The following is a 23,708-nucleotide window of genomic DNA, read 5'->3' as shown; positions in this document are numbered from 1 at the left end:
GTTTGTTTTTAACTGAGTGATTAGAACTGGATGAATTGTAACCCTTGGTTCATGACCCACCCTTATCATTGGCCTACGCATGCCATTCCTATTGATTTATATGTAACAAATAATAGGTCAAATACTACCATCCCTCTTTTACTCCATCCCTTGATCTCTCATGGATTTGGCCCATCTCCTTTTATCATTTATGGTCAAAGAGCAATCATTAGGAGACTGGAGTTCTGACTCTCTGTCAACTCTTTGACCTAAGTTTGCTCCTATGTAAAATTAAAAGTCAGGAGATTCCTAAGATCACTTCCAAATCTTGAAGTGTAATGGAGTCCCCATATTTTTGGAACATGGCAGTAATTCCCATCTAAATACCCCATGGTTGGCCAATTCCCTCCTACCCTCCAAAGAGCCCCTTGTTTCTGAGGATTTTCTTTCTAAAAACTACTTTGATAGAACAAAAAGACCTGTTCCTCCACTCTTAGGATATACTCCTTTAATATTTTATTTGGTAATAACTAGAAGCAGGGCATTTTACCAGGGAGTTGTAAGGTGCATACTCAATAAATGTAAGGTGTTATTAGAATTGTTGCTGTCGCTTAGTCGCTAAGTAGTGTCCAAACCTGTGTGACCCCGTGGACTGCAAGCCTGCCAGGCTCCCCAGTCCTTCACTATCTCCCAGAGTTTCCTCACACTCATTGATCCAATGTTTAGAGTTGTCCTTTAGCAAAGATAGGATGTGAATCCAGTTTCTTGCCCAAAGCTTACATTCTAGTAAACCTCACTTGGGCAGCCCGTAAGCTTCAGTATCTCTTTACTGGAAGTCAGGAGGGCAGCCTGTAAGAGGTGTGCTAAAGTTTGGGAAGCGCTTGAATGCGTGTGTCTGGTTCAGAGGACTCATCTCAGAGTCACCCTCATGGGTTCCTGCGGCCTTCAGCAAGTCACTTCATTTCTCTGATCTCAGGGACCCTTTCATGGAGCTGTCCTGAGGATGCTGTGCTATCTGACGCATTGTGGAAACTCAATCAACGGGTTCCCTGTCTTCTTTTCTGGGAATCTACATTTTATGGCTCGCTGGGCTTCTGTCATCTTTCATCTACAGATTGAGCTCTACCTCCTTCTTACTCCACACCAGAAGGCTTATTCTTATCTCAGAATTCCAAAGCAAGCATTGCCTGTCTGGTAGAATCCGGAACTTCATAGGATAGGATCCTGCTTTGTTCCTGGGGTCCTATTTATGTGTTTTGTTGGTTTGTTGGTTGACAAGACTGGAACCCATCTAGGCTAGGCTCTTCAAGGGCCAGTTCCATCACTATGCCCTTCCCTACCATCCTGAAGGGCTCCCTCCTCTGGGCTCTCATAAAACTTCCTCTGAATTTCTCTGGGTATTTTCCCAAAGCCAACCATCAGGCTTAATTATGTATCTGCTTGTCCCTGTTTTTCATGTGGGACAGAGTCTGTTGCCTTCATATTTGTGTTTGCCCTAATGCCTGGTTCAGCACTTTGCATAAAATTTTAGCTGCTTGTTCAGAACGTGTGTGTGTGTGTGTGTGTGTGTGTGCGCGCGTGCGGATGTATAGGCTTCCCAGGCGGTGTTAGTGGTAAAGAATCTGCCTGTCAATGCAGAAGACATAAGAAATGCAAGTTTGATCCCTGGGTTGCAAAGATCACCTGAAGAAGGAAATAGCAAACCACTCCAGTATTCTTGCCTGGAAAACTGCATGGACAGAGGAGCCTGGTGGGCTACAGTCCATAGGGTTGCAAGGAGTCGGACACAACTGAGCAACTTAGGACATGTTCGTGCACGCGCACACACATACACATTTATAGAGATTGACTTGTAAATCCATAAATTCACATACATGTATAGATGTATGTATGCATTTTTGCTTCTCTATGCTTGTTTACTTTTTGCTATGATGCTAATCTGGTCGATGCTATGAATATATCAGGCTCTTAATAAATGCACGATTTCTTTATCTTGCCAGTCTCCTCTTTCCCGGACGATGTATCTATGGATACACAGACAGAGGTACTGAAGTTCACTGGCTGCCCAAAGGAGGTTTACTAGAAAGAAATCAGGCTTTGGGAAACAAAGTGGATACACATCCCACCTTTGCTAAGGAACAATTCTAATCACGCCTTACATTTATTGACTATGCTCTATGTTCCAAGCAACGTTCAAATGCTTTTGAGAGGAATGATGCCATCTAATCCTCAGAACAAGCCTACAGAGGAAGTCTAAAAATCATCCCATTTTACAGGAGAAAAAAACAAATCCCGAATCACATAGACTAAATCTAGACCTAGCACTCTGTGTTCTAGCTCTGGGGGCCAGGAAGAATCACTTAACCTTTTGAATCTCAGTTTTCATTTTCACACATTGCATGGGGTTATCTGGGAGATGAAATGAGACGGTGGGGATGGGTATCATGTGGCGTAGTGATGAGCACACATGTCAGTGGGTGTTGCAGAAACATTAGCTTCTTTACTTCCTCCCGTACAGAAGTTTAATTATATTAATTTAACACATGTACTCAAGTTGACAATCGTTAAGATTCATGCCAGCAGTGATAACTCATCTGCATTAAGCACCAGCTATGTGTTAGGCACTGTCCTCAGCTTTTAACTTTTCACAAAACTAGGAGGTAGGTTTGAACCTAATTTATTTGAATCGCTCAGTAGTTTTCTGCCTATCCTCTCTTCTTAAATCATGAAAAAATAAATTTTGTTTTTAACCCTGAGTATTTTTTTTTTAGCATCTCCAAGCTCCATCTGAAAAAAAAAAATGAATCTCATGTTTTAATAATTGTCTGTTCACGACTTCTCTTGTGGCCCACTGGTTAAGAATCAGCCTTCCAATGCAGGGAACATGGGTTCGATCCCTGGTTGGGGAACTAAGATCCCACATGCCAAGGGGGAACTAAGCCTGTAAGTTGTACCTACTGAGCCCACACCACAGCTAGAGAAGCCTGCGTAATGCAATGAAGACCCAGCACAGCCAAAAAACAGTTTTTTTTTTTTTTAAAGTAAATATAAAGAATTGCCTGTTCTACAAAGCCACAAAAAAAAGAGAGTCAGGGATCATGCCATTATGCCTGAGATGAGGATGGGTAGATGGGGCTTAGGGACCACTCTGGCTGGAGGTGGAGCTGGCAAGCTCCAAATGTTTTCCTCTGTATTCTCTGAAACCTTGTGTCCCCAAGTGGGAGGCTCTGGAATGAAGTGGAATCCTCTTCTAGTCTTCCTGCAGTTTTATGACTAGGAAGCTGAATAGCAACTTCTAAACTCCAACCCCTGTCCCTGGCTCATGACAAGGAATTTCATTTTATTCACCTCCACTGTGTAAGGCATTACTTAGCTGAGATTTTTAGTTGAAGGCTGGAGAAGGAAATGGCAACCCACTCCAGTACTCTTGCCTAGAAAACCCCATGGACGGAGGATCTTGGTAGGCTACAGTTCATGGGGTCACAAAGAGTCGGATACGACTGAGCGACTTCACTTTGACTTATCACTGCTTAACACGGCTTTTTTTATTTGTAGAAAAACATCTAACTTTATGAATTCTATCTTTTATTCTCTTCAGTAAAATAATAATTAGCTAGAATTCACTACGAGAGATAAGCTACTATCTTGAGTGGTTATATAGACTATTTCGTTTCATCCTCAAAACTACAATCTGTAGTTTTTCTTCTTCCCATTTTGCAAATTAAAAAAAAAAAAAATGAAGCTCGATAAAGTTGGTTGGCTTTTATGACATTTGAACCCAAGTCTGTCTCACTTCAAAGTTCATAGTCTTAACTGCTTGGTGATGTCTACTCCAAACTACCTTTCATCGTTGTATGTTTTAAACTGTAGTCAGAATATCTCCATAATCTTAAGGAAAAGGAAGCTTTGTGGAAAATCATAATAGGAAATGGTGGGCATTTTCTTCATTTGGTGTGTTTCACCTTTTGTTGTAGTTGAATGGAAAATAAAATGTGTGATGACCTTTCCTCTTAAATCCAGGACTAACGTTATCTTGTGGCTTTTTTGGGAAGAGGCCTTGAGTCACATAATGGACGATGCTTTCAATTCTGGTTTTTTTTTTCCCCAGAAATTGCATAATCACATTCAATCAGACACTTTTTATATCAACTGAGGTTGAAGGCATGCAATTAATTGTTGTTCAATGAAGAAGACCCTTTCGTGGGAAGCTAATCCAACAATGCTTTCTGATGAAATCAGTCTCTACCAATTAAGATTAGCATTACTTGTTGAGTATTTTCTGTATGCCATGCATGGACCCGAGGGCATGTATTCTGACTACTCAATTAGTTTGGTTTTGCTCTGCTTGTTTTAATTGATGAGGAAACCCAAGTTCAGAAAGAGGGAGCAGTTTACCCCAAGTCATCTGGCTAGCAGGTACATGTTCAAACCCAAACTCAGTCTACGTCTTTTTCTCCAGTCTAGTGGAAATGTCACCTTCTCCATAATGTTATTCTTTATTAAACATTAAAATAAGTCATTCCCAGATAATTATTTAGTTTTATTTCCTGTCCTGTATTGTTAGATGCATGCCCTTGTATTGCTTTCTGTGACAGATCTTAAGCTTATTGAAGATGAGCCTGAGTTTTCTGCCTTTTGAAATCCTCCATGGGGTTAACTCTCTATGGTTTACGCTGAATAGGGGATCAGTGAACATTGGGTGAACTCTGGAAACCTCTGGAACTCCTGCCTCTGGGTGACTTCCAGAATAATGCCCTGCTTCTTTCATCTTACCTCAGCTTGAGTCCTTCAGATTCTGTGGTTTGTTGGTTTTCTTGTTGTTATGTTCGTTTGCATGCATCTTTTATTTATTTTAATTTTTGTTGGAGTGTATTTGATTTACAATGTTGCATCAGTTTCAGGTATGCAGATGAGTGTGTGTGTGTGTATTTATACACACAGACTTTCTTCCCATACACACCATTACAGAGTATTGAGTAGATATCCCTGTGTTGCACAATAGGTCCTTTTTTCATTATCAATTTTATATAGTGTGTTTATGTCAATCCTGCCAACTTATCCTGCTCTGTACTTCCCCCCAGTAACCCTAAGTTTGTTTTCTAAATCTATGACTCTTTCTGTTTTTAAATAAGTTCATCTGTTCCACTTTACATGGATAGACTTACAGATTGATTGAAGTCTCTGAAAGACAAATATGTGATACTGCTTATATATGAAGTCCTTCAAACTCTTAAAACCCAGCTGAAGAAAGCTGTAGCTCTTTCAGGAAACCTTCCTTGTGCCCTCCACCAGTCAGAGTGAAGCTCCTCCTCCCCTGAGCCTCTCCTGTCTCGTTTTCAAGATGTTCAGCCAGCGCGGCCGTGCATTACCCTGTATTGCTCCTTACCTTGTCGTGTACACGTAACCCTACCTCGATGGTCTGTGGGATGATGTTGGTGTGTGTTGCGTCAGCCCACTGACATACATATATTCTTTAATCAAAAAGTGCATTGCTCAGTTGCTTCAGTCGTGTCCAGTTCTTTGCGACCCCATGGACTGTAGCCCACCAGGCTCCTCTGTCCATAGGATTGTCCAGGCAAGAATATTGGAGTGGGTTGCCATGTGCTCTTCCAGGGGATCTTTCCAACCCAGGGAGCGAACCCACGTCTCCTGCTTCTCCTGCACTGCAGGCGGATTCTTTGCCAACTGAGTCCTCAGGGAAGTCCCCCAAAAGTGCATTACAGCCTGTTAAACCCAGCACTGTCGTTTTGCAGAGGAAGACGCAGAAGGGAAGGGATTCTCCCAAAGTCTCATGCATCTAAACCATCCCAAAGAAATAATTTTCTGGTTTTCTCATTCCCAAACCAATATTTTCCCACTATAACATTTTTTTTTGGGGGGAGGGTGAGATGATGATGATAATTTACTTATTGATCCAACAATTGTTTATCTATTATCAATTATGTGCCTGGCAGTGTGCCAAGGTCTGGCTAGCTGTCTAACACAATTTTTCATTCTCAAACTATTACTTTTGTCTGTTTCTAAAGTTAAAGTTTATTGTTTGCTTATATGTGGTGAGTGCTTACATATAGCATCATTTAATCTTTGTAACACTTCCAAGAAGCAGGTAATATGACTACTTCCATTTTATAGAAAAGAAAAAGAGAGCACTCATGAATTTGTAACGGCCAATAAGCAGGTATGCTTGCCTTCAAAACTCAGCACTTAGGATAAATGACATCAATGAGAAATTTAAAAGTTCTTTTCAGACAACTGGAGATTTACCATGCAGCACCCCAAGTCTGTCATTAACTCCACAGATACAGAGACCCCTCCATGGCCAGTCTTCCAAGTCAACGGGCAGCACTGCTGAGACGAGCTCTGAGAGAAAAGACCACTCAACCCTAAGAGAATACAGACCACCGACCGACTTGGGCCACAAGGGGAAGTGTAAACTTCAAGCAGTTAACAGACGCTAACGCCGACGATGGTTTTAGATGGTGGCCCTGGTATACGTGAAGAGCTTTACGCTCTTCAGAAAAAAGGTGCACAGAAAGTTAACCTGCCGTGTCTTGTTGAGGAATGAGCAGTTTGTGCTCGGACCTGCTTCCCTGGTCCTCGGTAGGGACCACAGGGTGGACAAGAGTGATCAAAGGGTTCTTACGGGGTCCTGAGTCTGGGCTGTGTTCTCATTTCTGTGCTGCCTTAGACAAATCCTTCTCCTTTCCTTTTGAGAATCTGTGAAAACGTTAGAGGTAGAAAAATTACCTAGCCCTCAGTCTGAAAGCCCACAGATACGCACTCCCACAGCCATGCTCTAGGACCATTATCCATTCCCTTCTCTCGGGCCAACGTTCATTCTGATTGGCTGATATCTGTGACTCCCACTGCTACTCTGTGTTAGTAATTTACATCTGATCTTAGCGGGTTGACGATCATCATCCAGATCTCAATGGGAATCCCTTTCCACTCAATTCTTCCCTCATTCTCATTGACACTGTGGAGTCACTCCACATTGCTGTTGGCACGGTTCAGAGTGGTGGGCTATCTCTTGAAGTCCAATGGGCTGTAAGGTGAGAAGTGGGTCTCTGTAAAGCAGCTGTACCCAGCCAGCCAGGTGTGAACCCACCAAATGGTCTCAGCATCTTTCTGAAACTGTTGGGACCATTCTACACATGTGTTCTCAAAGGTGGTATTAACTTATCTTTATGTTCTGCATCGTTACACTCATCATTCTAAGGAGAGAGGAGTAAGCACTTTCAGCCCAGAAAGATGACCAGGAAACCACCAGGTGAATGGTTACTGGTTAAAGTCCCTCAGCATCTTCATGGGAAGCCAGTTAACAATCCCTTAGGAGAGAGAAACGAGGTTAGAAGTGAAGGGTGCCCACACTGGACCCACATTGGCTGGGTTTGCATCGTGGCTGTGTAACTGTGTTATTGTTGTTTAGTCGCTAAGTACTGTCTGACTCTCTGTGACCCCATGGACTGTAGCCCGCCGTGGTCCTCTGTCTACGGGGTTTCCCAGGCAGGAATGCTGGAGTGGGTTTGTCATTTCCTTCTCTGACCCAGGGATCGAGCCTGTGTCTCCTGTACTGGCAGGTGGATACTTTACGTTTGAATCAGTGAAGCCCATGTGACTGTGTTACAGGAGACTTAACCTGTTGGGTTCTCTCACCAGTAAAATGAGGGCAGTAAGAGTAAGATCTATCCTTTAGGATTTCTGTGAGGATTAAAGGAGTCAATATGTCTTAAGCAGACAGGGCTTGTCTGGTACAGATTAAGAGCTTAAGTAATGCAAGCTATTCTTATTTTTGTAATATTTCTATGAAGCTTCCCTACTCCTTGGCAGCATCCCAGATAAAATTGAATGTAGCATTCTCTTACCCGTCTAAGAACTATTTATCAGTCACTCATTGGGTACAGGCACCAGAGTCAGTGCCAAGGATTCAGCTGTGACCCACGACTCCGTGAACTTATCTGTCCCACAACAGCACCAAGGAACACACGCTGAAAGTCGCAGGCATCACATCCTGTCTGTTAGCCTACTCAGTCCTCACAACGGGGCCCTGAGTTAGGTACCACTGGTGTCCTCACTTCACAGAAGCAGAAAGTGAGATCCGGAAAGGATAACAATTATCCACGTTATTAGACTATGATGAAGTCACAGTTCAAACTTAAGCAGCTTGGGTCCAAAACCTAGTCTTCATTTACTTGGCTACATATCTCATTGGAAAGGCAAAATATTAAATAACTGAAAAAAAAAAAAAAAGAATCAAATGTGATAGAGGTGTTGTTGGGTTGGTGACCCCTGGGGGAGATCAGGAGAGCCCGGGGCAAGCAGATAGGCATGAGTCAGGGACTTCCCTGATGGTCCAGTGGCTAAAAATGCACACTCTAATGCAGAAGGCCCTTGTTCGATCCCTCATCAAGGAACTAGACCCCACACTGAAGATCCCCCACACCGCAATGAAGACTGAAGATCCCACATGCTGCAGCCAAGACCGAACGCAGCTAAAATAAAAACAACAAAACAACAACAAAGGCACAAAAAAGCCAAATAGGAAATGAGTCAAAAGGATTTTTGAGTCATTTGGCTTCTAATTTTACAACAGAGATAAATTTGTGCATGAATTTTTAGATATTAAGAAGAGAAAAATACGTAAAGGTGAATTAGCAGCGTAGACTCTGCACCACGTCCACTTTAGACCTTGCCAAATGGTTTTCTCTTCTATCCTCCCGAGCCTGGGGCCTCCCTGCAAGGTGGGTGGAACAGCAGGATCTCTACCATTTCCACTTTAGAGATGAAGCGCTTGACGCTCAGGGGTTCCGGTGACTGGCGGGTTTAAATAGCTAAGAGGTGGTGGGCCTGCGGTTTCTCTGTGCACCTCGACTTTTGAGCTTCCTTCATCTTGACTGGCCAACGTGAGTGCCCACCGCTGTTAGACAGTCAAACATGAGGAGGAGGACCGTGACAAGGATGATGGCATGACAGCTAAGATTTCTAGAGTGTTTGCTAAGACACTGCCTCCTGCTGAGTCTGAACTCCTGAAATCTTCTCAATGCCCATTTTAGTGATACTTTCTGCTTGGGGAGCCTGAGGCTTCCCAGGAGAGGATAACCGACTCACTGGAGCCTGGGTGGGGGTTTCAGCCTAAGCCACTGACTTGGAGATGCTGCTCCATAATTTCTCTCCACTAATGCTTGTGTTGTTAGCCACGAGAAGGAGAAAGTAGACCCCCATCGCTTCACCTCCAGGTCCAACTCCCGAGGAAAAGTTCTTTGAACACCTGAGCAACTGTCCCGCCATTATTCTTCTGACAGTCACTCTAGCCATCTGGCCCTCCGTCGCACCATCTGAGAAGTGGAAATGACAATGCCTCCTTCACTTTAAAGTGTGGTTATGAAACTGAGATGATCTGATATACCCACAGTGCCTGCTCAAGGGAGTGTCTCCTGCAGAAGCAGCTTTCTAGCTTTGCAGTCATATGAATGCCCTCCCTTGCCAAGCAGGATGCAAGGATCCAAAGAACGTTCCTGTCTTGGAAACAGGCTCTGGAGCATGACAAGTATGGGTTTAATTCCTGGCTCTGTCCCTTACAGGATGCATGCCCCTGGGCAAATGACCTCACCACTCCCTGGGTCTCTGTTTCCTCATCTGGAAATGGGCTTAGATTTGCCTGCTTCGCAGCGTTGCGAGGCACGAAGGAGACAGAACACTAAAGCCCCTGGCCCGGTGCCCGGCCCCGAGTACGTGCTCCGTGATGTGACTGCTGGCCTTAGGTGTCTGGATCTCACGCCGCAGCCAGCCCGCTGCCAATGCTCAGAGCCCATGGAGTGATAGACGGAGCGTTACACAACTTGTACAAGAGCAATTCCAACCACGGATATGTGTTCCAAGGGATCCCAAATGGACCCATTCATTCTCAAGTCTACAGTTCATGAGGGAATTAAGAGAAATGACATGCATTCTTTTCATTGGAACTTTTTTTTTTTCTCTTTTCTCTCTCTCTCTTTTTTTAAATGTCAGCCTCCTGAGGGACTAGGTAACCTAGAACTTGATGCAAATAATATATAATTTCTGCATTTCCAGCTGTCTTCTTCTCTGTACCACATCTTGTGTGTCTACCATGCCAGGTAAGCAGAAAAGAAACCAAGACACCCCCTTAGTGAGCTAACTTGAGTTGTGAACTTGATTTTTGTCCACTAACAGGGCTCCCAAACTCTCTGCCCAGGTACCACGTGCTATGTGTGCTAGCTAAGTTACTTCAGTCATGTCTGATTGTTTGCAATCCTATGGGCTGCAGCTTGCCAGGCTCCTCTGTCCAAGGGATTCTCCAGGCAAGAATACAGGAGTGGGTTGCTATTTCCTTCTCCAGGCAATCTTCCTGACCCAGGGATCAATCCTGCCTCTCTTTATGTCTCCTGCATTGGCAGGAGGATTCTTTACAACACTAGCGCCACCTGGGAGGAAGCCTGGTGGGCTACAGTCCATAGGGTCGCAAAGAGTCAGACACTTTGCATTGAAGTGGCCTTGCTTGCATGCATGCGTAAGACTCAGAGTTATATATTCCTGATCTCACCACTATGAAAATTTGATTGTTCTCATGAAATTCCTCTGAACATTTCCTTAGGCTGTTTTACTATACTATCATTGTTGAGCGAGATGCAACTGAGTTAATAAAACCCACGGAAACAGATGTCATGAAGGCAGAACTAGAAAGAAACTTATCCTGTCCAATAGCTCACACGCCCATTTTAGATAAGCAAAAGTAGAGGAAGAAGGGAAATGTCAACAAACCATCAGTTTTACTGAGACAGGATCCTACAAAAGGTGCCCAGTCTACTCTACGGTAATTCCTATGGATAGTGCCAGGCAGCTGCATCTTTTTTTTTTTTTTTTTTGATGGAGTATGCTCATGAAACACTTTTAAAGCCCAAAAATTTTGTTAGGACCATGAACAAGCCCAACTGGTAGTCACTCATAATAACGACACTATGAGGAAGTCCATGACTCTTGCAAACTGTGTGGTTCCCATCCAAGGAGTCACACATCTCGACAACACAGAAGAAAGGTCGCCACATAGATTAACATGCCATTTAAAGAAACGCTCATTAGTATTCCTTGTCCTTGCAGAATGGCTGTTATGCCCTTCACATTTTTCTCAATGAATAGTCACCTGCTCAGAGAAACTATGCGTGGGTATTCCAATTCTCACTCCATCCAGCTAAATTTCTGTGGTCATTATGTATTTTGCTGTTGTTGTTTTTCTGGATTAATAAGCTCCTAAAAACACCTTTATTTCCTGGGGGGACAGAAGACTGACAGCTCCAGATGGTGATCCACTGAAAGCTGGACGTGTTCCTTGAATCCTTCTCCTTCATGACAATAGGGTCTCTGGTGGGACAGAGTGTCACTGGCCTGCAACTTCCACAGAGGAAGATGGAAGTGCTGGCTATTGCCCACCTGCCCACCATCTGAACTTTGATGGGGTGAGTCAAGATTTTGTCAGTGACGGGCATCTCATCCTTCATGTATACCCTTATCCCACAGAAATATAAAAGGGACTATATCTCTTATTGAAGAAATGTTCTGTTCATGGTGTGGCTCCCGTTAGTCCTGCTGTCCATGTCCGCAGGTGGCACAGGAAAATGAAAAATCTCACCTCACTTGATTATTCTTCAGATCTCTATGATGACACTAATTATATAGTCTAATTAGCAGGCTCCCTGTCCGGAGATTGTGAGCTACTTGAAGAAAGAGAGTCAGTCTTAAAATTTACTTGATTTTATCTTTGGCTCAATGCTCAGTGCCTGTAATTTCTTATAAAATGAAAAAAAGCCCAAGAATGAATATATACATTTGCTGATTATTTTTTTTAACGTCAAGGGGTAATTTGGACAGTTTCAGTTCTTCATTTAAAAACACTGTTATGTCAGGCAACTGGGAACACAGTCTTTGCCCTCAAAGGCTTCACAATGTAGAGAGAAAGAGTTTTGTAAAGAAAGGAGTGTAAGGAGGCATTAAAACTGCACCCGTGGATGTGCAAGTGGAATACTGGAAGTCCTCAAAGGGTAAATGGTTAATTCTAACTTAGACGAGGAGTGAGGAGGGCAAAGGTTAGGAAAAGTTTGAATGAGGAAGAAAACACAAGTTTAAACATGTACTGAGAAGGCTGACGTTTCCAGGCAGAGGAAATAGCATGTGCAAAGATCCTGTGGAAGGTCTCAGGCAAAGCATTAGCAGCGTGCTGTTGGTTTGGCTGACCAGGGCATAGCGCGCATGTTGATCAGAAGCCCTTATGGGATGTTCACCAAGCTTGAACTTGACACTGAGGCCAGTGGGAGATAACGAATGGTTTCATACAAGGGACTGGTATTATGAGATTTGCATTTTAAAAGGATCACTCTGGCTACTGTTTGAAGAATATTGTGGATGCTGGAGGTGAAGAGACAAGACTAGACACCAAAGGACTAATGCGAAAGATGATGAGGTCTGAACACAGATAATGCCTGGATGGAGGATGATAAAAATATGTTTAGGAAGTAAAATGAATAGGGCTTGGTGATGGGAGAAGGATGAGACAGAAGGAAGAGTTGCAGAAACTTTAAAAAAAAAAAAAAACTTTGGAAGTAGATCAGGTGCACTGGAGAATGAAGGGGAAATTGACCTTCAACCTGGCTGGTGGTCTACAATGAAGTATTCTTAATCAGAAAGCCAAGGTCAGGCCAGGGTCAGGTGTGGCCCTCTTCATCCCATTGGTATGGGTGGATATTGTTCTTTAGTGGCAGGTGGCTGCTAGCCTAACTTTGACACACTTTCTATGTTTTAGAACCAGAATCAAATTCACAATTTTTATTTACAACAAGGTGCTGTAAATAAGAGATCCTCAGGCATTTATAGGCTCCCCCCACCCACCCACCGACCCCAGTTGAGGAATTTCCCTTAAAGCATTCCTTATCCAGGAAGTCATCTGGCTTCCTTAAATACTTCTAACGACCAGAAGCTCAACAACTTATAAGATCATCCTGTGCAAATCTGGGAAAGTTTAATGGTGGATATTAACCCCAATAAATCGGTTGTCAGTTTATAAGATGCTGTTGCCTATATTAAGTCCTGTTAGGTCCACTATCAACATGCCAGGTGGGTTATGAGATTTACTCAAGGTCACATCACCAGTCAGGGGTAGTACCAGGTGTGAAACCCGAGAAAGATGCCTCGATCCTCTGTTGCCATGACGCACGTGTGTGTCTTCGCACTTAAACATCTCCTGGCTTTGTGTCCGTTTTCCTCTGTTTCACTGTAACCACCTTGACGGCAAGAATTCTATTTTATAACTGCTCCTCACATGACTTTTTGAGGGATTGGCCCAGAATATAGAGGTGTATAGTAAATGTTTGTTGAAAAGCAACAAGAGAGTATCTTGTGATTCAAGTGCTTTTGTTGAAAAGATGAAGTCTAAAATGATCTTCCCTGAAACTTTTGATCACAACTTTACTCTCTAAAGTCTTCAAGGAGAAAAATACATCTTTCACCTGAGACTCTCCAATCATGCCATGTGAATCCAGCCCGCAGCTTTTACATATGGTTTCCAATTCTCCTTCCCGGTCAGAAACTTTCCTTTCCCCTTTGCTGGTTCTCCTTTTTAAAATGTTACTAATTAATAGTGGGTGCAACAAATAGGTCCCCCACCACAACCAGCTGTTCCCTGATTAAAAAAGCCTTGCCCATGTATACAAGCCCTTGATGATTTCAAGAGACCAGAGGAAAATTGTCACGGCAGCAGGGCTTCGGTGCCTGACCTTCAGGCAGTCCTCACTGGTGCCAAACCATGTGCATGAAAACAAAACCGAGATGAGTCAGTCGCCCAGATGTTTTCTTGTCAGGTCACCAGGATCTGGGTGACTGGAGGCTTCGATGCCAGAGTTTGTGTGGCCGTGTTTAGCCATGCTTCGAAGTGAACACGAGTCCAGCACAGCTCAGACTGATTCCAGAACCGATGGCAGCTAACACAGAAGGAGAGGGTTAGAGTGGAGGGGAATTAGGCTCTCCAGAGATCAGGGGTGGGGGACAGTGCAGGATATACCAGAGTGGTTGGTACCAGGGGGCTCACGTGTTCTTGGGTTGTCATTCTTAGAAGGAAAGTCACAGGGCCAAGCATTTTCTGAGTACCAACTCCGTGCTAGAGGCCCTGGGACATGCTAGGAGCAAGTGGTGGATGAGACAGTCGTGGTGGGTGCACATGTGTAGCTTAGTATTTAAGGGAGACAGAGGACATGGGAATGCCTTGTGATATGCGTTTTAGTAGGGAGGTGCAGGGCACGGAGGGTTCTCAGAGGAAGGTCATCCATCTAATCCAGATCCGTGTGTGTGTGCAGATGTGAATCAGAGGGCCCCCCAGATATCTCCCTGGATGAAGTGAAATCTAAGCCAAGGCTTGAAGGATGAGAAGGATTTAGCTAGACTGTGGCAGGGGAAGCCTGTTCCCATCAAGGAACAGTGTGGTGGAAGCCTAGAGGTGAGGGAGGCGAGCTCATGAGAGACTCACCAGACAGAAGAAGCTGGGTGATGAGGGTGGGCATGGAGTGGCAAGAGGCGAAGCAGGAGAAGTGGACTGGGCCCGGATGCTGTCAGGACCCGCGGGTCCTGGCGACACCCAACGAGCCCTGGAGTGGCGTGGATCTGCATCACGGAGAGGCTTGTGCTGGGCAGTGATGTGAGTGGCCGAGGAAGGACAAGGTGGGACGCAAGGAGGTCAGTCGGGAGGCTGCTGCAGGAATTCGGATGAAAAACGACAAGAGACCTGGGGGCCTCCCAAGTGGCACTGATCATGCATTTTCCATTCTACCCGTCTCTCCCAATTTCCTTTAGTTCTACCGTTTTTTTTTTTCTTTTTTTAATTTATTAATACTAATTGGAGGCTAATGACTTCACAATATTGTAGTGGTTTTTGCCGTACATTGACGTGAATCATCCATGGTTGTACCGCCTTCACTGCCTCTTAATCCTTCCTGCATCACTGCACGGAGGACAACTCCAGGCACATAGAAGAGGACCACAAATCAGTTGGTGAATGAAAGAAACAAGCTGTGGGCCTCCAAACTGGAAATTCTCACCATTTCTCTCCTCTTTTTCTCTTCATTTCCTTATTTCTTCATGTGCATCTCTCCCTCCCACCCCACTTCCTGTTTCTCTCTCCTGTTCCTATGAACAATTCTGGAAAAAAAAAAAAAAAGAAAAGAATGAGGAGCTCCCACTGAAAGCATCACTGCGCCCACCAAGTGGATTTATTTCTAACTTGGAGTTTGTTTTCACCATCCCCTCATGCCCACTACAAATGCATATACAGACCTGATTTCATGATCTCCCTGTGAAATCACATCCTCCCAGATCCGGAAGACGCTCTAAAGATCACTGAACCCCACCTCTATAATAGCCTTAATTGTGACTGTATTAAATGACTGCCAGGTATCAGGCATAGTTCTAAGTGCTCTCTGCAATTTTACAGTTTAATCTGTACAACAACCCCACAGTCACGTCCTATTATGATTCCCATTTTACAAGGAGAAAGCTGAAGCACAGAAAAGGGTCACAAGGACTCAGCCAAGAACACACAATCAGTGAGTAACAGAGCTGGGCATCACACACCTATGGTTGGGTTTGGAAGTCTGTTCCCCCAAAGAGCTGTCAATCAGGACAGCCTTTTGAACCCCACTTGGAGACTGAGTTCCTTCAATGCCATCCCCAACAAATGGGCTTTCAGCTTCTTCAGCGTATTTACTGACAGAACGGCTGGAAATAAACTGGGTTTTTCCTCTTCCCAAAACACAAAGCTGGAATTTATTAAAATGCCCTCCATGGGGATGGTTGAATGATAATGTCCCTCTTCCCCTTGGGAATGTGTGGTTTGGGTTACAGGCTCCAGGGAGCACCATCCTTGGTGTCACCCATTGATCCATCACCCACTTTGTAACTCTCTTCCTCAGGCCTGGAAGGCTTCCTGTGAACACCAGGCTGTGTTATGTCCCCCACCTCGGTGTTCGAGCCGATCCTTTCATCTTCTCATCACGTCGTCGCACAACTGCCTGAGTATCTGACTGTCCCTTCCTGGTCTTGTTGCACATCTAAGTTCACTGACTCTGGACCCAATGATCTCAAAGATCCTCTCCACATTTAAAATTTGTGGAAAAGCCAGTCCCTGGTTATTGGACAAAATCAGGAGCAAATATTATCTCAGTTCAGTTCAGTCACTCAGTCGTGTCCGACTCTTTGCAACGCCATGAACCGCAGCACACCAGGTGTCCCTGTCCATCACCAACTCCCGGAGTCCACCCAAACCCATGTCCATTGAGTTGGTGATGCCATCCAACCACCTCATCCTCTGTCGTCCCCTTCTCCTCCTGCCCTCAATCTTTCCCAGCATCAGGGTCTTTTCAAATGAGTCAGCTCTTTGCATTAGGTGGCCAAAGTATTGGAGTTTCAGCTTCAGCATTAATCCTTCCAATGAGTTCCCAATGTACTGACTGTTTTACCCCTGAAGAATAAACATTTTCTAAACATACATTTAAAAATTATCTTTGTGGCTTCCCTGGTGGCTCATTGGTAAAGAATCCATCTGCCAGTGTAGGAGACATGGGTTCAGTCCCTGGGCCAAGAAGATGCCAAGGAGCAACTGAGTCCGTGCATCATAACTACCAAGCCTGTGCTCTGAAGCCCAGGAACTCCGACTCCTGAGCCCATGTGCCACAACAACTGAACCCTGCGCTCCATAGAGCCCATGCAAGGCTTCACAGAGCCCTGGCGTGCTGCAGTCCATGGGGTCACAGAGCCGGACATGACTGAGAGCCTGAACTGAACTGACAGAGCCCATGCTCCCAACAAGAGAAGCCATGGCAGGGAGAAGCCCGTGCATTGCAACTAGGGAGTAGCCACTGCTCATTGCAATTAGAGAAAGGAGTCCATGCAGCAACAAAGATCCAGCATGGATCTTTGTTTAAGATATTTGTTTAAAAATAAACAAATCATAACAATTATCTTCGAAGGCATCACTTAAAGAAATCTTTGAGAGAGAGTCAGAATTCACCTGGAGAAACGAAGAGATCATTTTGTCTAACTGTTAAGGCCCTGGCTAGTCCCCAGTCTGACATGATGCCCTCAGCAGATAAATAAATGTAGTGAGTTGCATGATATTTGACATGCAAGCCCACTTAGGAATGAGTGAGGAAAGGAAGACCTCTAGGAGATCTATAAGCACATTTGGGGTTAACCCCAGTCAGGACTCCAACAGCAATTTTTCTTCCAACACATGGTCCAAAATCTGCAAGACAAGATGGACTTGAAAGGAGAAATCAGAGGGAAATCCCCAGAGCAATTCGTGCATTCAAGAGTAAAGGCAGGAATGAGATCTCAGATGTGAGGTCAGCAGGACACCCCGCACACAGTAGGTGTTCGGCCAGATGGGGAAAGGGCGGGGTGTCAGTTTCTGCAGGAGAGACGCGCAGACATGTGTGAAGGAGAGGTCTGCATATGATGCACAGCTGGACCACCTCTCCCAAGCATCCCCAAAGGAAGGGAGCGGACCCTTGTGGCCACCTACGGCACATCTCACACTTTCTGCTGTCACCTCACTGACTATGCATATGACTCTGTAATGTGTTCATTTGCCAAGTACGTCTCCAAGTAAGGCTCAGAGAGGTGAAGTTATTTGCCTCAAGTCACAGAGCAGTGTGTACTCAGGACGCCTGGCTCTGGTTCAGGGCTCTTTCTGTGGCACTTGGGTTGCTCTACCTTCTTGTATTTTTGATCCTGGCATCTGTCTCTGACAAGACCTCCCATTTATTCCCCTGGCTCATCTTCATCTCGCCACGTCAGCAGGCAGCAGGTTCCTGGAGTCCTACTCTGCAGCAAACATCCTCTCTGGTTTCCAACCGAGAGTGGTCCAGCTGGGTCTCTGGGCTGGCTCCTTCTCCCTCTCTTTGAAGATGTCTGAGCTCCTGGTCTCTTGCCAAGTATGAGGGAGACTTCTGCCAGACTGTCTCTCTACCTGAGGCCTTTCGAGTATGATCGCAGGCAAGGAGAGCAATGGAATTTCCCTGATGCAGCAGAATGAAATGAACAAGAGTTGGCCCAATCTTGTCTCCTGGTACAAATAAATACGTGGGATGTATGACATGATCTCACAGACCTTCTGCCTTTTTGGGTTTGATGAAGAGTAGAACTGGTCTGTTTCTATATGAGCCAGAAGAGGACAGCTAAATCCTTTCCCAAGGGGAGAAATGTAGCTGAGAAGTAATCCAGAGGCAGGTGGAGTGACGATGGTGGCTGACAGCTTGGATAGGCTGGAAATTTACCCCGGAACTCTGTCTGAAGTGGATTTGAATTTTGCCTCTTGCTTACACAGCATAGAACTTCAAAATGTGATCAGATATGCACAACCCAAAGTTTACCATTTTAGCCATTTTTAAAATGGTCCTGTGGCATTAAGTACATTGGCATCACTATGCAACCATCACCAGCATCTACCTACAGGACTGTTTATTTTCTGCAACTGACACTCCGTATCTATTAAACAATAGCTTCTCAGCTTCTCCTTCTCCAGCCCCTGGCAACCACCATTCTCCTTTCAGTCTTTATGAATGTGATGACTCTAGGCACCTCATCTAGGTGGAATCATTCCGTATTTGTCCTTTTGTGAGTGGCCTGTTTCACTCAGCATAATGCCCTCAAGGTTCATCTCTCCTGTAACATATATCAGAATGCCCTTCCTTTTAAGATTAAATACTATCCCTTTGTGTGTGTATATATATCCCGTTTTGTTGATCCATTTGTCTGTCAATGGATACTTGGGCTGTTTTGGCAATTGTGAATAACGCTGCTTACAGTATGAATATGTGAATATTATAAAATTGTTTAATCATCACTGATATCCATTGTTTGAAAATTAGTAGCTTACATTATACAGCCCAAAGAGCAGTCCGCTGGACATATGATAATGAGTGAAATAATTTTTAGCATAAAATAAAATCGTATGTTGCCAAGAGGATTTCAGGAAATTGGTCTTCCCCATTGTGACAGAAATCTTTTTCTACAAACAAAACAAAACAAAAACATGTCCTTTCCTTCTTTTAAAAATATTCCCAAATGCACATTAGCTTCAGAATAAAATACAAGTTCCTTAACGTGGCATGCCTTGTTGTTCATTTGCCGAGTCGTTGTCAGGCTCTTTGTGACCCTGTGGACTGCAGCACGCCAGGCCTCCCTGTCCATCACCGTCTCCTGGAGTTTGCTCAGCTCACGTCCAACGAGTCAGTGATGCCATCAAGCATCTCATCCTCTGCTGCCCCTTCTCCTCCTGCCTTCAATCTTTCCCGCATCAGGGTCTTTTCCAATGAGTCAGTTCTTCACATCAAATGGCCAAAGTATTGGAGCTTCAGCTTCAGCATCAGTCCTTCCAATGAATATTCAGGACTGATTTCCTTTAGGATGGACTGGTTAATCTCCTTGCTCTCCAAGGGGCTCTCAAGAGTTTTCTCCAGCACCCCCATTCACACCACAGTTCAAAAGCATCAATTCTTCTGAGCTCAGCTTTCTTTATTGTCCAGCTCTCACATCCATACATGACTACTGGAAAAACCGTAGCTTTGACTATACGGACCTTTGTAGGCATGCCTGGTCCCAGACAAACTTTCCATCCACATTTGCTCTCAGTCCATCCATCCATCAGCCCCCATGAAACAAACTGTACATGGAGTGTGACCTTTCCTGATGCCTCGGGGCTCCTCACTTCCTTTTCCCTTCGCCTACGAGCGTCCCACACTATAGCACTTGTGACACAGTATGGTACAGGGGTCTCTTTCCATAGCATTTCTCTAGGAGCTACTAGAGGGTGAGTATCATATCTTGTTCATTTCTATCATACCTACGTTTAACATAGAAGGAACTCCTGTTTTCAAGCGAGTGAATAAATGAAGGTTTGAATCTCTTTCCGTAGGTAAAACAGAATTTGAACATCTTGATTGGACTTGATGAAGCATCTTGATTTGATGTGCAAATCAAGACACAGTACAAAAGGATATAGAAGTCCTCGACAGAGCTGAAGCCTGGGGATTTTCATTTGAGGGGTCAGACAAGAACTGGAAATCCCATAACTTTTCCTTTTTCTAGTGTATGAGCAGTAGGATTAGATCACAGTCACTGTACCCTGAGCTTGACTCTAAATGAGAGAGAAGGAGAGGGTGTAGCAATTCCTGAAGAGCTGCAGTGTGTTCTCTGAGATGGTCTTTCCCGGGGGCCTTTCATAATCCCATAAAACAGGAATCACTGAAATAGAATTTCGTGGTGGCAGAAGACTGAAGGTCATGTGACAAGTGGTGCTCCCTGGGCTTTGGTTCACTCATTGATAAAATGAGGATGTTGGCCCAAGACACTGAAGTGCTCCAGCTTCTAGCCAATTTGGCAGGCCTCTCCCAGCACAACATCTTCAGTCTAAGTACTTCCCAAGGCTGTCTTGAACAACTTTTATGGTTAGCATTTTTTTTTTTTCCTGGGCACTAGGCTGTCTAGAATATGTACCCAACAGTTTACTTGTTCTTTCCTGGTGCCCAAATAAGTGTATTTTCTTGTCTCCCTGAGCCCACAGACATTTGTTTCCTCTGAGCTCCCTTCTCTCTGGGCTAAATGATCTGTTCCTTCTTTTTTATAATCTTTGGACTCTTTCTTAGGCTGCGCATGTCCCACCTGTTCCTTCCATCTTAAAGTGTGGTACCAAGAGTGGGTCCCAAGACTCCAGGAGAATTTAACCTGGTACGTTTAAGAGCTTGATTTTGCTGTCTTTGTACAGAAGGACAGGCCAGTCACATCGGCTGAGATTTCACCCAGAAGCTGGGAGCCATTTGAATTTGAAGATTTGTGTGACTTGAGAGAAAGATCCAAAGTTCTAACAGCGGAAAACCAGGCGTAAGAGACGGAGGAACACCAAGGATCACTTCATGGAGTCTTCTTGGATAAACTCTCTGTCTTGTATTGGTCGTCTATCACTGCTGTTTAAAAAAGAAAAAATACTAATCCATTAGTGGCTTATAAAACCACACCGTATCATCTCCCAGTTCTCCGTGTCTGAAGTCTGGTTTGGCTTGGCTGAGGCGCACTAAAAGTCCAGCGGGCCCTGTTTAAGGTCTCACAACGTGGAAATTCAGATGTCAGCACGGCGGTGCTCCTTCTCAGGTGTCTAGGGGGAGAATCCACTTTCAGCCTGATTTAAGTTCCTAAAGAAATTCAGTCACATGTAGCCATAAGATAGAAGTCGCTGGGACTTCCCTGGGGGTCCAGTGGTTAGGACTTTGTGCTTCTACTGTAGGCGGCGCAGGTTTGATCCCTGGCTGGGGAACTTAAGATCCCACAAGCTCTGAGCAGTGTGGCGGCGGGGGGGGGGGGGGGGGGGGGGGGGGGGGGGGGGGGGGGGGGGGGGGGGGGGGGGGGGGAGCGGGAAGAGATGGAAGTTGCTTTTTCCTTGTTGGGCTTCCCTGGTGGCTCAGATGGCAAAGAATCTGCCTGTAATGTGGCAGACCTGGGTTCGATCCCTGGGTCAGGAAGATCCCCTGGAGAAGGGAATGGCTAGCCACTCCAGTGTTCTTGCCAGGAGAATCCCATGGACAGCAGAGCTTGGGCGGCTACAGTTCTTGTTGGCTCCCAGCCTGGGAGGATGGTGGGAGATGAAGTTGAGGGTTTAGGCAAGGGCCCAATTGTGCCTTGCAGAGATCTCGATTCTATTCTAAGTTCAGTGGAAAAAAGCAAACACAACCTCATTTGTGTTTGTAGACATCACTCTGGACTCTATTTGGGGAATGAGTTGTAGGAACACAAGAGCGAAAGCAGGAACATTAATTCGAAATTGACTACAGTGGTCCAGGAAAAAGATCACGGTGTCTTACAATCCAGTGATGGACTCCCAACAGCTAATCTCTCAAGCAGGGCAGGTCTAGTTTTGTGGCACCGTTTGAGAACTTCGGGATCAACTTAATTTAGTTTTTGAAGTTAGAGCTCTAAAGAACAGTCAGTACAACTTTGCATTTCAGAGCCAAGTAGGCAAAAAGAAAAAAAATAAAAAAATAAACTCCAACTTGGAGTAACTTGTTCACGTTCAGCAAGGGAGTTGGGGCAGAGCTGTGTTTAGAACCTGTGCCTCTTGATTCCCAGCCCAGTGCTCTCTTTACTGCCCTTACAGGCTCAGACTTGCTCCTTGTATTTCACAAGTTCATTGCTTGTGATATGAAATTGCTCATGAAATTCAGAGGCTCTTTTTTTTTTTTTTTCTTGGCTGACAGAAGTAAGACATGATGTTCTTGATGTTGATGGTTGTGACAAGTAAAATCAAAGTATGGGTCAAAGGGAAAGAGGACCTGTCTGTAGGTATCAGGGAAATTAAACAAAGCTTCCTAGAAACATGCAAGCACGACCAGGACTGATTACCCTGATGCCACTAGAAAAAGGAAGTGAAAGTGTCCAACTCTTTGTGACCCCATGGACTGCAGTCTGCTGGGCTCCTCTGTCCATGGAATTCTCCAGGCAAGCATACTGGAGTGGGTTGCCAGGTCCTTCTCTAGGGGATCTTCCCAACCCAGAGATGGAACCCGGGTTTTCCTGCATTGCAGGAAGATTCTTTTGCATCTGAGCAACCAAGAAAGCCCAGCAGGATAACTTGAGCAATGTGGAACTGGTCCCCCGTGAGGTACCAAGAATGGACTTCGGGAAGGTCAAAACTTCTGTATAGCTGGCAAAATTATAAGGCTAGATGCAGGCACAAAATCACTGTTTATTATTATCCTGCTAATGTAGAATCATTAAGAAAATGTGATAAAGTATGTGTGAAATCAAAATATGATAGTGGCCAAAAATAGTCATGACACCTGCTCGAAGTGGTAACAATGTGGTTTTGCATAATGCAACCTTCTCTGATTTTAATCTTCACAATCACCTTTGCTAATTCTCAATCGATTTAATCTTACTATGTCTGCGTAATTCCTTAAAAGTCATATCTGTGTATACGTATAGGATAAATTCATGTGGTGATGGTGGTTTAGTTACTAACCTGTGTCCGATTCTTGCAAACCCCATGAACCGTAGCCCGCCAGGCTCCTTTGTCCATGGATTCTCCAGGCAAGAATACAGGAGTGGGCTGTCATTCCCTTCTCCAGGGGATCTTCCCAACCCAGGGATCAAACCCAGGTCTCCTGTGTTGTAGGCAGATTCTTTACTGCGTGAGCCACCGGAGGCATCTTATACTCATGTATATCAATTATATTTACACTTATTTCTTTCTTCTGTTGTGAATTCTTGGCTTAGCCATAAGGGAATTTTGCCTTGTCTGTATATGCCTAATGAAGTGATAGATTTGGTAGACCCATAGGCATCTATTTGCATTAATTAATTTATATGAGAGCTTTGTGTTTTATCTTTTTTTTTTTTTTCCTCGATGAGTGAGCAGATTGGTACCCTGGTGAATATTGGAAAGACAGAGACATGGAAAGAGGAGACAGGGAGAAGGGAGAAAAGTAGAGAATGGAAGAACAGACTGGATCACAGGTTATCTGCGTCCTGATAGCACCATAGGCTAGTTCTGTAAGCAGATCTCTGAGGAAAAGGTGGAGAGGGGCAGGGAATACAGAAGACAGAAAGTAGAACATGATACATCTCTCTCAGATGGGTTCTGACCCTTTGGAGAGAACTGTTGGTGGCAAGAGTTTAAACAATGT

The sequence above is a fragment of the Cervus canadensis genome, chromosome 30 (genome assembly GCF_019320065.1).
Source record: "Cervus canadensis isolate Bull #8, Minnesota chromosome 30, ASM1932006v1, whole genome shotgun sequence".
Classification (NCBI taxonomy): domain Eukaryota; kingdom Metazoa; phylum Chordata; class Mammalia; order Artiodactyla; family Cervidae; genus Cervus; species Cervus canadensis.
This window is presented reverse-complemented; position numbering follows the sequence as displayed.